We start from the raw sequence: 17,332 nt of genomic DNA on the forward strand, positions 1-17,332 counted from the left end.
GGTCTTTATTTCAGAGAAGAAACACCTTTTTTTACCTACATTATTATTATTATTATTAATACATTAGTATTATTATTTTTATTTCCTTTGCTACCTTGAAATGTTTGAACTGATCGTTGTTTAATGATTTAAATGTAGTTATGTGTATAATGTGTTCGATTTAGAAGGTGTAAGCTTGTGTTATGTTACATTTGCATAAATTTGCGTAATTGTAGCAGTGCCACTGTTCCACGTTAGGATTTATTTACCCTAAATTCTCGCTGAATAAATTAACTAAGGATTAGGACAATTGTTGGCGACAATGTACGATATGATCCGTATAAATATTTAATATCGTATAAAATAATTTAATAAGAGCGAGAAAAGGCTGCTCCACTCCTGACCTGGATCGAGGACAGATCGCAGGAAACCGGATGAATGAGATTGTAGAAATTCACGAATTCGCTAACAACAGATTTACCTTCTTGCCTCGCTTTCCTTTCTGCTCTCTTTCCATTATTTTACCTCGGACTCTAAATCCCTGACTCCACACTTATTGCTGCTTTATCAGTCAGTAATACATGTCAGTTATGAAGGAATGAGTTTTCCCGATGAATGTGAGCGGAATCCCTGAAGAGTGTGAAGACAGGAGGAGGCTGGTGTGAGGCGGGGCCGGAGGAGTGTGTACACACACAGCCTGTGTTCTCACTGAGGTAGTCTTCCTTCAGTGTGACTGTAGATGTGCTCGGAGCACCGGATTATCCAACACAACGCAGAACGCGCTCCCGACGCGTCACATCCTCACCAAAGCGCATGAAAGAAACCGATCAAAGAGTGAAGAAAACAGCGACATTCACCCGTTCCTGAGTCTTCCAGGTCGACAGGTGAGTGAGAGTTGTCCAGGCGGTGTGTGTGTGGGTCTGTGTGTCAACGTGCGTGATCCATAGTAGTAGCTGTTAATATGTCATTCATAGATTCATACTTGCATTAACATTTATTAATGTGCTCAGTCTGATGTATATTTGAAATATGTCGTTGCATCTATCTATCTATCTATCTATCTATCTATCTATCTATCTATCTATCTATCTATCTATCTATCTATCTATCTATTATCTTTCTTTATTTCTTGATTAATCACGCAATCATAACAAAACTGGTCCCACTTTATATTAAGTGTCTTTAACTACAATGAAATAACATGCAAGTTAATAATTTGCTACAATACACTTGTTGTGGACATACATGTATTTAAAATTGTACTTATTTTTACATCTGTAATTAATTTCTGTAATTGCATCTATTATGACGCTGTTAACCCCATAAACAAGTACACCTGTGCTAATATTACCTGTATCCTCCTCAATAACAGCACATGTGATATACAGTACAACATCAACACAATATGTATATTTAACTTAATTATTTTAAGTAGTTAAAGACACCTAATATAGTTTTAAAAAAAACAGCAACTAAATGTTTAACTAAATGAGAGTTTAAGTCATCATTAATTGTGCTCACGTACATTGAACTGTTATCAAATGTGCATTTTACTCAAGATATCTGCCTTCTCAACACTTACTCAAGATAGGCAGCCTTTGCAATTAATAGTGATAATAGTAAGAAGAAACAGAAATGTCAGGTTATCCAGTAGGATCTGGGGTCATTCAGTGTTGGTATTTAAATCCTGCTTTATTTATTTCTGACTAGGAGTGCTTGACTAATGTGTGATTTTAAGAGAAGTGTGAGAGAGCCTTCATGCAAATAATCCATTATGTTCATTCTGCTGGAGTTCAAAAGGCTCCAGAGTGGCAAAACATTCAGTACAAGTGCTCCATTCATTGTGTGTGTGTGTGTGTGGGTCTGTGTGTGTGTGTGTGTGTGTGTGTGTGTGTGTGTGTGTGTGTGTGTGTGTGTGTGTGTGTGTGTGCGCGTGCATGTGTGTGTGTGTGGATACATTATGTTTGCAAATGTGATTATGCAGTACCTCCAGTGATTAATGTTATTTTTATTCAAACCGATAAGCTACACAGACAGAATAAAACTATTTTTGAAAGTACCTTTATTTTAGTTTCATGTCTGCCGGTTGGGTCATACTTTGATTTGGCAACACAACGGTTTATGAAGTGGTGTGTGTCTGATTTCCTCCGCCACTCGTGTCACATCAGTGCTGGGGGTCAAAGGTTAGCGTGAAGGCAGGTGTGATGGCTTAAATGAGAGTGTGGGGGGGGGTGTTGGTGTGTCGAGTCAAAATCAATGTAAAGTGCATCCCAGGGAAATAGAGCATGCTGTAAACTGCAGCTGTAAAGATGCGTCAGGTACATCTGTTTTCAGCGGTATGGTATTGCGTATATTGGAGATTGAGTAACTGGGGAAGCTTTGTGTTTCTGGATAAGATCAGCATCTCACACGATTCCCGTTACTGAGCGCTTGTTGTCTCAAAGAGGAAGAAATGAGACTAATTAAAGTGAAAAGCAGGATGCCGAAAAATAGTGTATAAATGGTGTGAGAGAGAAATTTAAAACAGCTTAAGGGGTGTTAGAAGTGAAAAGATGAAGCAAAGAAAGGCTGAGCGACAAATAAATGTTTTTCGGCGTGAGTAATCCTCCTGGGAAAACGCCGGCGCTGCCAAAGTGCCATCCAACTCCTTTCTCCGTGCGCTCTTCATCACCCCTTTCTTCCCTCCTCCTCCCCATGTCCGCCTGTGTGGACTTCAAACACATGTGGTCATGAGAACGACTGAAGATGCTCTTTTAGTGGCGCTGGAGTGCAGGATCATTCCCACAGCGGATGAATGAGGCTCATACAGTACTTCACTTCTTTACTATCCTTCTCAATCCAATGTCTTTGATATTCACTGCACTCTTCCCAAGGGTCTTTTCCCAGCGATGCCTTAAGAACCGTGTCTGGTTCCCCATAAAACCTTTCAGTTTTCTTAGTGTGAAGAACATTTAAACTACCTAAAGAACCCATTTCTACTACTAAGAAGCTTTTGATTCCATGGGTTCACTGAACCATAAAGAACATTTATTTTTAAGAGTGTGTTTTCTGTAGTGATTTAGTGGTTTTTATTTTATTGTGCCCAAACCGCTTGTTCTGTGTAGGGTCGCAGGATGATCAAATATGGATTAATTATTAAACATGTCCCGTCCTGGATCATATGCATGTGACCATTATTTTGGCGTAAACAGTAATTTAAGATTTCCTTCATTGAGTTGGATACAGCTTTGAATAATTTGAATACTTTTTGAATAGTTTTTAAATTTGTGCTTCACATCATATGATAATTGTTATTGTGAATTGTTAGTGATCCAGCTATGAATCCCAGGCAGGCGTGATCGATGGGATTATTGTGTGGTTTATCAGTCTCTCGGAGGAATTGAAAATCCTTATGGAACTCACTCTCATGATCATCTCTCAGGTTTGGAGAATAAGGCAGTGTTGTGTTGTGTAAAGTCTGCCACACGTTCCCCAACACACACACACACACACACATGCCCAGAACAGTGTGAATCAGTGCGTGTGAGATTCTCTTTGTTCATTGTGCAGCGATTATCAAAAGAACATTAGCATTAGGATCCATAAATCACACATATTCCCTCTTCCGAGTGTGTTTGTTTCCCCATCCCAGCCTCAGATGCACGAACCCTCGGCCTCCACTCAAGGCTCTGGCTTTGTGAGTATCTTTGTGTGCACTGTCGGAGATCGCGGGCCATTAATTTCACTCTTGAGAATGTAAATAAGTAAATGTGTGGGAGCGCAGAGCCGTTACTCACTTGATCCGAGAGAGCTTTATCACCCTCTGCTTCTCTGCAGGGACACGCATGAGAATCCCAGCGCCGCACACAATGCCAGCTCCACAATGGCACCCTATGCCCATCTCCATCAGCTTCCGTCTCTGTCCTCCCGAGCTCCGGGAACACAGGCCGCTGTGTGTTTACCTCCGGCTGGGGCCAACAGAGCACAAAACAATCCCCTTCAGTGCCTGTTTGTCAGCCCTGGGGCTTTGAAAGCCGGCGAAAAAAAGAGAGATGGGAAAACAATTAAAAGCCCCTCCTGAACGCTGCACTAACATTTTCCCAGCTCGGGGAGCCTGTGAACAGGGACAGAGCCTCTAAACGCTCATTATTCCTGCGCTCTTGGCTGACGCGAGAGAAGCTTGTGTCTGAATGAAACTCTCACACAGAAAGAGCTTTTGTGGAGGAACTTGGCAGAACACTAGCACTGGTTAATTAAGAGCTATCTCTCTATCTATCATCCATCTCTCTATCCATTTATCATCTATCTATCATATATCTATCATCTATCTCTCTATCTATCCATCTATCTATCTATCTGCTAACATCTATCTTTCTATCATCTATCTCTCTATCTATCTATCCGTTTATCATCTATCTTTCTATCTATCCGTTTATCATCTATCTATCTATCTATCTATCTATCTATCTATCTATCTATCTATCTATCTATCTATCTGTTTATCATCTATCTATCCATCTGTTTATCATCTATCTATCCATCTGTTTATCATCTATCATCTATCCATCTTTTTATCATCTATCTATCTATCTATCTATCTATCTATCTATCTATCTATCTATCTATCTATCTATCTATCTATCTATCCATCTGTTTATCATCTATCTATCTTCTATCTCTATCCATCTATCTCTATCTATCTGTCTGTCTGTCTGTCGATCTGTCTATCCGTCCATCTATCTGTATCTATCTATCTCTATCATCTCTCCATCTATCCATCGCACTATCCATCTATCTATCTGTCAATCTGTCTATCTCTCCATCTATCCTGATATTTAGTTGCAGACGTAGATCAGCTGATGGCTGTATTCCACCTTTATGAGTGTAATAGTGTTAATCATAATGTTGCAAAGTCAATGTATAAATCTATAGGAAACAAACAAAGAAGGCTCTTTTGACTAGCATTGCGTTTCTGCGATTTAGACATCTTTTTTTGTCTCTAAGTTTGCATGTTGATAATCACAGTAAGTTTTTAAAGATACTGATCGTCTCTTCGTCTCATCTTAGTCTTATCTTTTTCGTCATAGTTTTCCTTAACAAAATGAACACTATAATCGAAAGCACAAGGACTGTCTTCATAAATAAAGAGAGACGTGATCAAGACTGCAATGTTTAGTCTGTAATCTTGTAACTCTTCATACTTTGTGCAAAAAGTTTGATAATTCCACATAAACGTTCACCTAAATAGTACAAAAATGTTTTTTAGTACAAAGTACAAAAATAGGAGCCATGTCCATGTAGAGAAGTGTAAACGTTACCATTTAATTACTTACTAATTATATTTTGGCATGGGAAGTTTAACTATTTCTCTAAGCTGAACATGTGGGAAGTCATTCTCCAAAGGTCTTTTTCTCAAAACAATCTTAACAATTAGTTTCTTGTTCACACCAAAAATTTTATTTCTTATTAATTTAAGCGAATTGCATGTGTTTTGGCAAAACAGTAAATATAATTGTCTATAATTTGCACAATAACTAAATTTGCATTGTTTGATGATGAATTGTTTCTCAGTGAAATTGTCAAACTCTTCTCAGTTTCTTTCATCGATTGAGTATCACATGCAAAATGATCCAGTCAGTTATCAACATCTGCAAGACATGCATGTATATTCCATAAATATCTGTTTTCATCTAACATGTACTGTATACATGCAGATTTCTTTTTCTATGTACTTTAGAGATTTAAGCTAAACAAACTGTCTAACCATGATTATAGTGCTTATGGACTACATCAGCCTGACACCGTCTCTGCACTTAAAGTGAATGGCACAAACAGTCCAACTAGATTATAAATTTCGATCAGTTCTTTCTCACTTCCTGCCTTCCAACAGACACAATGAGATCTCACTGTAGATACGGTGAGAGGGTTTTCAGTGCTTCATTTTGCAAACTAGCAAAAGTTAGGATAAAAATTTTCTATTGTACCAGTAAATATTAATAAGAATAAGTCAGTATCAGCTAATGGAGCATCATTTAATGAGGTGTGCTTTGAAACTTTTACAAATCTTTTGCTTCAAATCAGTGTTAAGAGTGTTTGTACAACTGGCCACATCATGTCATTTCAGCTAACCAGGCTTCAGTATGTAATACAGTTTCCAACCCTGGTTTATGAATCAAATGTTTCGGCCTATACAGCCAAAGACTGATCACTTCTTCATCTGGAAGCGTCTGACTGACATGTAAAGGGATCCGTCACAGTCACCGTTGCTTTCGTTACACATCATGTTTAGGGATCCAAGATCCAAGTCACAAAATCTAACAAATGTATGCGGTGAGGACCAACCTGCCGCATCACAGATGTCATGGAGGGAAACCCCCGATAATAAAGCCTTAGAGGCAGCCATACTCCTGGTTTAATGGGCCCGGACAGCCAAAGGTGAAGGCTAACCAGCCGCTTCATAAGCAAGTGAGATAGCCTCGACTACCCACTTGCTCATCCTCTGGTTGGAAGCAAGGTAACCTTTCCTAGATGACCCGAAACAGAGAAATAGTTGATCCGATATACGCCACAGGGCAGCACTGTGTACAGTACGTAAGCATCCAAAGCCCAAAGAGGGCAAAGTAGATTAAGTTTTTCCTGATCTGGTGTGATAAAAGGTGGCGGACAAAAGGCCTGCAGCATGATTGGGCCTGAAAAATTATTAGGGACCTTATGAATATAACCCGGCCTAGGGTGAAGAAAAGCCTTCACCATGCCAGGTGCAAATTCCAGGCACGAGGGAGCAACCGACAATTCTCTTGATAGAAGAAATAGCAATGAAAAATAAAGTTTTTAGAGTAAGGAACTTTTCTGAAACCTCTTCAATGGGCTCGAAGGGAGCCAAAGCCAGGCCTTCCAATAGAATGGCCAAATCCCAAGCCGGTGCTCTAGTGCGCAGTGCAGGCCTCAGCCTCAGTGTGCCATGAAGAAAACGAATAATGAGAGGATCTCTTCCTAATGATGCACCACCTAGAGGGGTGTGGTAAGCAGATATAGCCACCACATATACCAAGGTGGAAGGAGATAATCCAGCAGAGAAACCACCTCGGGGTGAAGTCTCCATTCCCCGGGTCTCAGCCCCTGCCTCGACAGGATATTCGCTCCCTGATTTAGATGCCCTGGAATATATACTGCCCTGAGGGACAGTAGTTTCCCATGGGCCCATAGGAGGATCTGATGAGTCAGTTTTCAAAGATGACGTGACTTCAGACCCCCCTGATGGTTGATTTAAGAGACCATCCATGTGTTGTCCGTGCGGACAAGCACAAGGTGACCTCTCAGGCCTGGCAGGAAGAGCTTGAGTGCTCGAAACAGTGCCATCATTTCTAGCCAATTTATGTGCCAAGAAAGTAGATGGTCCTGCCAAAGACCCTTCATCGAGCGACCACTCATGAACATCTCGATGCCGAACTGCCATCTGCTCGGACTGAGCTAAAATCAACCAATCGTCAATGTAATTCACCACGCAGATACCTTGGAGTCTCCAGGGAGCCAGAGCTGCATCCACGCATTTCGTGAAAGTGCGGGGTGATAACCTAGGCTGAACAAAAACCCGAAATTGGAATGCTTCGCCCCCGAAAGCAAACCTCAGGAACTTCCTGTGCTGAGGATGGATAGATAAATGAAAGTAAGAGTCCTTCAAGTCTATCGTGACAAACCAGTCCTCGGACTGAATCTGTGACACAATATTTTTGAGTGTAAGCATCTTGAACTTGAGTTTCTGAACCCTGTGGTTTAGTTGGCGCAGATCTAGAATAGGACGCAACCCCCCATCCTTCTTTGGAACGATGAAGTACCGGCTGTAAAACCCTGTCTCCTTGCAGGAGGAACCCTTTCTATAGTCCCCTTTCGTAGAAGAGTCTGTATTTCCTGCTCCATAACCAGAGCCTGCTAAGGGTCCACCACCGTAGGGAGGACCCCCAGAAATTTGGGCGGATGAGAACCGAACTGAATTCTGTAACCCTTTTCAGGACCCAATGAGATATATTTGGCAGTAGTTTCCACGCTGCCAGAAATTCTACTAAGAGAACCAGTAACTCGAGACTGGCCTCTGGATTTTGTCAAACAGCCACTTCGGTGCCCTGTAAAGGCGAACCGGCAGGGAACAACCGAACTGACTTTTTTATGACCCTCCTCGGAGGATCGTTGAGATGTGCAGACACCTGAGCGCAGACACCCTGAAGCAGCGAACCGGCAGGGAACAACCAAACTGACTGCTTTACGACCCTCCTCGGAGGATCGTTTGGGGATGCTGACGCCTCGGTGCCCTGAAACGGCGAACTGGCAGGGAACAACCGAACTGGTAGCGCTGCGATCCTCCTCAGAGAGTCGCCCCTCAGAGGGCGCCGAGGAAAAACGGTTTCTCGAAACCGTCCCTCCCCGGAGGGGACCACCCTGAGAAGCCTGATAGCCTTGCCGTCAGGACTTCTTATTCGCCGAAGCCTTTTTAGAGATGATGACAGCCCTCAGATCTTGCCTGCCTCTAACCGGCTTCGACTGCGACCGCAACCCAGGTGCCCCTGATTGTGGAGGAGCCCGAATGGGGACGGTTGGTTTCTGCTGCACTCTGTGCTGCGAGGAGATTCTAGATGACAGAGACTGCTCCCGCCCAGCAGTCTCAGGGACATTAGATCAGCGAGGAAGAAACTGCTGGAACACCGCTGATTGTTTTTTCGTCTCCTGAAATCTATCGACGACAGTGTTTATAGCGTCGCCGAATAAACTTGAGGGCGAAAGCTGAGCATCCAGAAGAACAGATCTGTCTCTATCTTTAATATCAGAAAGGTTCAGCCATAGATGTCGCTCCCATGGCCACCAGGGCTGATTTGGCTTTTTCCTTGGTGGCCCGGAGAGACAGATCTGTTCCGCGACGCAATTCTCGAATTGCGTCAGCGCTGACTTCCTCACAATCATCCATGTCCCTAAGCAGATCAGCCTGGTATGCTTGCAAGATGAACATAGTTTGCAGGCATGACGCATCCTGACCTTCTGCCGAATACGCTTTACCCACCAGTGCTGAAGTAGCTTTTAACAGCTTGGTGGGTAACGCCGGGGCTTTTAATGATGATGCTGACTCGGGAGAGAGATAGCTTGCACGCGTCCTTTCAGCCCAAGGCATTGTCATATAACCAAAATCCTTAATCCCCATGACGTTACATAGTTCAAAGTCTGGGGATTAAAAACTCGAAATGAAACCGGTTTATTCCACGATTTTGATACCTCAGTATGGAGATCAGGAAAAAATGGCAAAACCCGGCAAGGAGGCTGTGATCTAGATGGTAAATATCTCTCATTTAGTAAACTCTTTTTTGTATCACACTGTTCTTCGGCTGGCCAACCTACATAAGCTCCTCATCAACAAGGATATGAGACGGCGAACTCTCATAATCCTCTGCATCAATGCTGACAACATCCAATTCCTCGGAACTGGATAATAGCAGCATTGGTGTCTCATCCGCAGCGCGTGCTTCTCACTGAGAAAAGGCACTGGATCTGGCAGGTGAAGGCTGAAATAGGGCTGGGCCCATCTCAAACCCCGCTGTCAGATCCATTTGCGAAAGATGTGAGCCGCCGCTGAGCCACAGCAGCAGCGGGACCCGTACCCTGGGGAGCGCGCACCAAACCGTCCTCCTCAAAGAACGCCCGGCGGGAGCGGAGCGTCCTCGTGGACAGCTTTTCGCAAAGCTCACAGTCAGCTCCCTCGAGAACTGACTGGGCATGCTCCACTCCCAAACAAGCAACACAAAGCTGATGCGTGTCCCCAGCCGTGATAAAATGAGGGCAGGGAACAACCCAGCGCTTAAACTCCTGCTTGTTCGTCATTTTATATATATATATATATATATATATATATATATATATATATATATACAGGGGTTAAATTGGGATTTATTATGTGGGGGTGCTCTCCTCTCCCTAGGGGGCTCCGGGGGCATGAAAATATACCATTAAATAGCACTTTCTGGAGAGTTTTGTGCAAAGAAATGGAGAAATTGAGTATTACATGATATCTGAAAAACTGCAAGGTATATACTTTGCATTGTTGTAGTATCAACAAGTATTAGACATTTAGCATTTACATTACTGTTAATCAGTCATCACTTGATTACACATTTTATTACCTTGTTATGATATAGTGACCCATACAATGTGCCAAACATAATGTGCCACATGAAGAGACAGTGCAGCATATGACAGTAGCAACAGCTGAGAAGATTTGGGTCTGTGGTGACCAGGTCCACCTCACACACACTTCCTTCTCCCATTCTTTCTCTTTACTACTACTACACACACACACACACACACACACACACACACACACACACACATCCTACTCTGCATCATTTCTCATCAAGATATGCACACGTCACAAAAATAAAATCAATCTATCCTTGTGTAAAGGTTGCTTGGTAGCTAAATGTAGGTCTAGCAAGTCTTATATTTCTGTAATTCACACAGATCGAAAACAGCCACGGCGCCGTAGGAGTGACGGCGCAGCTACGCCGTGGAGTTGCCTTTATGTGCCGGGGCTGAGCCCCGGAGAGCCCCGGCCCAATTTAACCACTGTATATATATATATATATATATATATATATATATATTGTGAGATATTGTGCTTGTAATATGACAAACAACAATAAATAGACAGGGACAGTATACAGAGAGCGCTTGCTGAAGGCGCAGAAGCTAGCGCGGTCTGTTTTCAGGTGTGCTTTATAGTTTCCTGGTCGGTGACGTCACCCGCCTATGACGTCTCGTCTTTCCATTGGACTGATTATAAACGTGCTTCAAGACGCAATCACGCAGGGGCGTTCCCACCACGTCTCGACGCAGCTTGAGTTCCCTTGAAAGGGAACCCTGCAGACGTCAGCCAATCAGACTGACCAGTGTTGCCAGACGTACGATAACTATCATATTTGTACGATAATTTTCACCTCTGTATGATGCGTACATTTTTTTTTTTTAAACCCATAATGTACGATAATTTCAGAATTGTGTGACACTTCAAATGATGGTCGTTGTAATCATATGGCTTCTATACTCATTATCTAGCTGTGGATTCTACGTCTACCGTGAGAAGAACGTGAACGTGGTGTTACGCATGTCTTCAATTTCACGTTACGTCTTCTTGGCCAATCATTGTGGAGAATGACTCTCTGATTAGCACAAGTTAATGTTCTTTTTGTATATTTTATACAACGTTGTATATCATTAACATGTCATCTCTGTATCTTTTCCAAGAAGTAAAAAAAAAAAAAAAAGTTTATGTTCCTTCCGTGGCGCTTAGGTCAGTTTTTTTCCAAGCTGAGGTCGATATTTTGGCAATAAAGTCTTTTTCATGTCGTGTCAAAAAGTTGCTGTACGATAATTTTCTTCCCAATACGATAACTTTGAGCTTCTGGTATGATACTTGGACATTTCAAATCTGGCAACACTGCTTCTGACTTCAGGTTATGCATCAGACGTTTAGCACATGTAGTGTGGACGGGACTGAAACATGCTTCAGTTTACAAAAGCTCAATTTTGCACAAATTTGCAATGTAACAACACAATAATTACTGGATGTTAAAGGATAATATAATATAAATATAAAGGACATTTTTTTATATATTATCTTTATCTGGCAGTCGAGATGCAAGTAGAGAAATAAGAGAAGAAATTTCACCAGAAGAGCTGTATGAACTGTAACATTAATTTGTTAGTGAATGTCTGTGGGCGATATTTCACATAGTCTGACAGAATTTTTCAGATTCATAAAAGTGCTTATATCTTTTGAAATTCTAGGTAGTGGGTTGGTTGGTTTGTGTTGGCAGACTGATGGCACTATAATAATAAAAATAAATAGTTAACCAATTAGGTAAATGTGAAAATATCACCATAATTACCTATGATTGGAGTTCATTAACATACACGTGATTAACTATAAAATATATGAGCTTGTTTGTGAATCTGCCGTGAGTTTTAGGAAAGGTGCATGGAAGATTCATGAATGACACCCACTGTATGTTTTTTACCATTAGTCTATTTGTTTTAGGCATTTGTTCAGTAATTTTTACAACTTGTTTCCCGTTTTTTACCTTGTTGAATTAAAATGCTTTAAATGAAATGAGCTGAAGGTGTGAGAAGAAACGGATGTCCATGTGTTCTGGTGGAAAAAGCTAAAGCTAAAGCTGACGGCTGTCTCTCTTTCTCAGTTGCTCAGAGGTGTTCTCACATCACCGCTCAAATGATTACGACACTACAACTGAAAGGAAAGTCTACATGGCATGCAACAAAAATATTATTATAGCATATTATTTTCTCTACAATAACAGTGGCATTTTACCCGCATCATGTATGTTGTTGGCGATGTGGCCTTGAGGTCAAATAATAGTAACTACAGAAAGTATTCAGATTATGCTACTTTCATGTTGTGGAATTTGGATTTGGTTACTAATGATGTTTTTAGTCACAATAATATACTGAAATAGATTTACTCTTGGTGCATTAAACAGTCTTTTGTCATTCTTTGTCTTTCCTGAGAGACATTACAGAAACTGATCCTATGCTTATAACACAGTTGTAACAATAAATCCACTGAAGGCGAGCTTGAGAACCCAAAAGTAATCAACACAATGAACCAATGGAAAACCCCACTAAATACCACATGACAAGACCATAAACCAATGAGAACCAGACACATGAGCCAACGGAACCAACCAGAACATGAAGCAATTGAAGCACATGAAAAAAACTGGAAACATGGCTGACAAATTACAAAATAAAAGACAAGGAAACATGAACTGAGAGAGTATTAAATCATTATTGAAGTTATTATCAAATTATTTATGCAATCGTCTTGTTTTGTTGTGAATTTGCTGCTTTTTGTAATTTAATTGAAACTGTAAATCGCGAATTGAATTGAAGAAAATGAATATGAAGGGTTTTGGTGGTTTTAGTGCGTCTTGAGATTAACTGTTGTTGGAGAATGTGAAGTGCTTGGTAAAAGTATACTGAATATACTTTTTATATAAGTATATAAAATATAGTATATAGAAATTTGAGAAATCCTTGCAGGCAAAAAAAAAAAATAGGTAATCACACGATTAAATCAGAATCCTACAACAGAGTGTTTGAGTTTTAGGTTTATTTTAGGGTTGTTTTCTTAACACGACCACCATTCAACCCGAAAAGAGTCATATAACCATTCCAATAACTCCAAAGCTGTTCAGTTAAGCTAAAAGAACTGCATAGTGTCGCTTTAATGTTAGAAAATTATCCTATAGTGTTTATACTTAGGTATATAATAAAATGAAACACATACAACTGCACCCTCCAAAAAAGTATTTCTCATATTTCCTTGTAGGAATGTGACTCTGTACTTTAATTTTTCCACACAGAGGATGCTACTATGAATGCATGAATTATGGCAGTACAAACTTGCATGAGAAGATAATTTTCCTGTTACAGCTGTACTCATTATATAGCTGAGACTGACTCTGCAATTACAATGAATTGGAGAAACTGTAACATTTACATTTATGCATTTGGCAGACGCTTTTATCCAAAGCGACTTGCATTGCATTTCAAGGTACACATTTACATTCTTATCAGTTCTTGCTTTCCCTGGGAATCGAACCCATGACCTTGGCGTTGCAAGCGCAAATGCTCTACTGTTTGAGCTACAGGAAGGATAACACCTCACATGGGGAAGTAAGTACTGCCTGACAAACATGAAATATATATATTTGAGATGTTGGCATTCCCAATTCAATTAGATAGGAAGTGTAGTTGCATGACTGAAAGTAACTGCCCGAGTGTGTTCCCAAGTTGGCCAGCTAATCAACGGATTGCCTTGAAGGAAGGTGTTTTGATTGGGCTGGGAGAAATTAGGACTATCTATTTTATGTCCGGTTGTTTCATTCACAGTCTGTTTGTTTTGCTGAGCGTTTGATTCTCCTGGTTGTGGTTGTGGTTGTGATGGTCTGTTGTGTGTGTGGGTTCAGGAGTGAAGCGTCTCTCTGTCGGTGTGGAGGTGTGGCGTACGAGACGGGGGTTGGGCGCTGGATTTAATGAGCTCCTCTGGGGTTCGGACTGAGATGATCAAATGCTGCTCTTCACTACAGTCAGATAACAGAGCCTCTGTGTTTAATGATGGCTGAGTTCAACAGAGCTGCTCTTAGTCACTGGATACCTTTACATCTGCGCCAATAATGCTAATATTGCTAATGATCAATATTAAGACTTAAAGTCGGCATGAAAGGGGAGTTACGCTGGTCTTTTATGCTCCATTGTGCTGTATATCCGAGTGAAACGCTTCAGGAACAAATGGCTTGATTGTGTCTGTAGGGAATTGATTGGTTGGTTGAATGGTTGTGGTTTGCTATTGGTGGATCTCATGTGAGTGATTCAAGATTATTAAAACAATAATGATGTGCACTGATAAATCATTTATTTTGGAATAATTGATTCTGATTGGTCAACCAATGCATTCCACAATTTGCTAATATTGCCCGTTGTCTATGGAAACACTGTATACCAGACTGATAATCCAGGTAACTGAAACCGTCTCTCATATAAAGTCAAATCACATCACGTCGGGTTTATTTGTATTGCTCTTTTCAAAGCAGCTTAAGAGACTGAAATACTTTACATGCATCTTTATCATATCTCTGAATAGAGTTACTCTCTTTTGTTTCATATACACGTAATTGCCGCCATCCTGCAATCTCAGTTGTTTGTTGTTGTGAAAATTACCTACAAGGACTTAATTTTTAATATTATTGTAATATTATTGCTGTTCATCTTGTTCCTTGAATTCTTATGTACTTTGCAATGGAGTATGTTTTTTCTAAGTGGAAGCTTACAGTATAGCTAATATTGAAAAATAATTGAACCTTAAATCAAGATTTCATGGCCACATATTTACGTATTTGGTGCGAAGCTGTTCAATAAGTGGTGTAATGTGCACAATAAACTCATTCTGGGTGATACGAGACCCGATTACCCTGTCTTTACGTTACTGATCGGCTGATGGTACATCATCTTTACTAATGTTTGAAATGTTTTTGAACCATCATCCACATGTAGCACTAGTACACACACACTTTGATCAGAGTGGAAGAAATGTGAAACGTTAAAATCGCCGTACTCCACATATTTGACTCTGATTATGTTTTCTCTGATTATGAACATTATTTTATTAAAGTCCCCCTGAAGTCAATATTTTTATCCCTGAATACTCATCTTTGATCACCAAAATGACATATTTCAACGTTTTTTCCTTTAATTTTTTTTAAAGGAGTAGTTCACTTTGAAATTAAAATTAACCCATGATTTACTCACACTCAAGCCATCCTAGGTGTAGGCTATATGATATTCTTATTTCAGACGAATATAATCGGAGTTATATTCCTATGAATATGCAAATGAGCCCCGCCTCCACTCACTCACTCAGCTCATAGATCCACTCGTTGACGATCACACGTTGATCTGATTGGTTACAAGGTAGTTTGTGACGTCAGAAACACCAGCGATTTCAAACAGTGTTTTTGAGACTGTCTTTGGTTCACTGCAGTTTTAAGGAGAAAATACTCAGCAATGCTGTCGACTTATGAATTTACACATGGTTTGTCTTAAAGCATATTAAAAACATTAAAAGCTGGATTTTCACCACAGGGGGACTTTAACATAATCAGAAGGTTTACGTGAGCTACATTACTGCCATAAACACATTATAATCACATTATGAGGGTACATCTGTGACCATTGATTTGCCGTTTTATGAGAGGATGACATCACAGACGGATTATAGGAAACATCTTTACAGTGAACAGCCATACACCCAGCAGTGTGTGTTTGGGAAATGTCCCGCCCCTTACCATAACCACCAGTTTCAACACACTACTAACTCACTCAACCAGGCCCTGCCCCTTTATTCTGCATATTAATTATTTAAATGAGGAATATTGTGGTGTGTTCGTTCCCGGGAGAAAATCAAGACTAAAATGGAGGCGTTTCAGGAGTTCAGAAACACTGACACTGATATATAGAAGAACTCCCGCTGGAGGGACTTTGGAGCTTTGCAGAGCTTTTTCATGCGCAAACAGCAACATTACACACTAAAGAAAGATGAACATGATGAAAAGCAAAATACAGTAGGTCCACTTTAAAACACTTTGCATTCTTCAGTTAAAAATGTTGATTGATTGATTGATTGATCTGTGTAGTTGTGGGATGCACTTGTGGTTTTGTGTAATTCCTGTGGCTACATGTAAACAGTGTTTTATGGATAGCCGTGTCACATCTCTTTATGGTTTCTTTACACAGATAATGTGCCAAGCAAAAGTAGCCATGTTTACTTTTAAGCCGATTATGGCATGAGATCAGACATAACTGTACACAGAATTCTACCAAAGTAGTTTCATGTTAACATGTCTTACTGTTATACTGTAGTTGAAACATTCATAGTGCATGCTAGACTTCCATTAAAATATATTCAAGTCAAGTCACCAGTTTATATAGCGCTTTTAACAATATAGACTGTTTCAAAGCAGCTTTACAGTAATAGGAAATTAAAGTAACAGAGATTGTTTTGGTTTTACAGCAGCTCTAGAATAAAGTTATTGTCCAGCTAAAGTTAGTTTTGATTGATTCACTTCGTCGCAACGATCATTAGTTATTAACTTAGGGGCCGCTAACACGACACCGGTCTAACAGAAAACCTTTAATGCGCTCCGGCCGCTCATTTGCATGAAACAGTGCCTGGTGGCTCTGAGAATTTTTATCGCTTCCGCGTAGCCACGTGAATCGTTATTATCCTGACAACGTTTTATCAGTACAGAGGTAAAGTGAAGGAGGCCTTCACAGTGGAGAGACTAGTGACACTTCAGCGATGCTTTGTCGTCGTGTCCAGGCGCAGGTCCTTCATCAGATCTGGATACAGCCTGGATCCGGTGGATTGCGGTAAACCCCGGGATAAACAGAGAGGCAAATATTAGCATACACACCATCCTTCTTATGATGTACAAAGTACACCAGGATTTATGGGAAGTGTTCCCGGTTCCGGCTGATCTAAACTATAGCCAAAGAGATGTGTTTTTAGTCTAGATTTGAACTGACAGACTGTGTCTGCTTCCCGGACAATGTTAGGAAGTTTAATAGGTTTAATAGGGAGCCAGTGCAGTGTTGACAATGCAGTGTAAACTGACTATTCAGTTTATAAATATAAAGAAATGAGGGAATTATTTTCGGTCGCACTCCACAGTATGGCATAAACGATCTCTAGAAACATTGTCACACAAACCAGTCCACAGTAGTTACGTGAGAAGGAATCTAGACAAATAAAGTATAGAAT

General features: G+C 40.6%; 1 protein-coding gene across 2 annotated transcripts in view; it reads left to right on the forward strand.

The window, feature by feature from the left end:
- Positions 1-282: 282 nt before the first annotated feature.
- slc1a2b (solute carrier family 1 member 2b) overlaps positions 283-17,332 on the forward strand; it is a 53,163-nt gene continuing 36,113 nt past the window's right edge. The window contains exon 1 of one of the 2 annotated variants that reach the window (XM_077245534.1): positions 283-863. The gene's annotated coding sequence lies outside the window, so the exon portion shown is untranslated. The remainder of the gene's footprint in view (positions 864-17,332) is intronic. The other variant, XM_077245533.1, reaches the window with a different exon arrangement.

This window comes from Siphateles boraxobius, unplaced genomic scaffold, assembly GCF_051911475.1.
Source record: "Siphateles boraxobius isolate OS27281-9 unplaced genomic scaffold, OSU_SipBor_1 102, whole genome shotgun sequence".
NCBI classification, from domain to species: domain Eukaryota; kingdom Metazoa; phylum Chordata; class Actinopteri; order Cypriniformes; family Leuciscidae; genus Siphateles; species Siphateles boraxobius.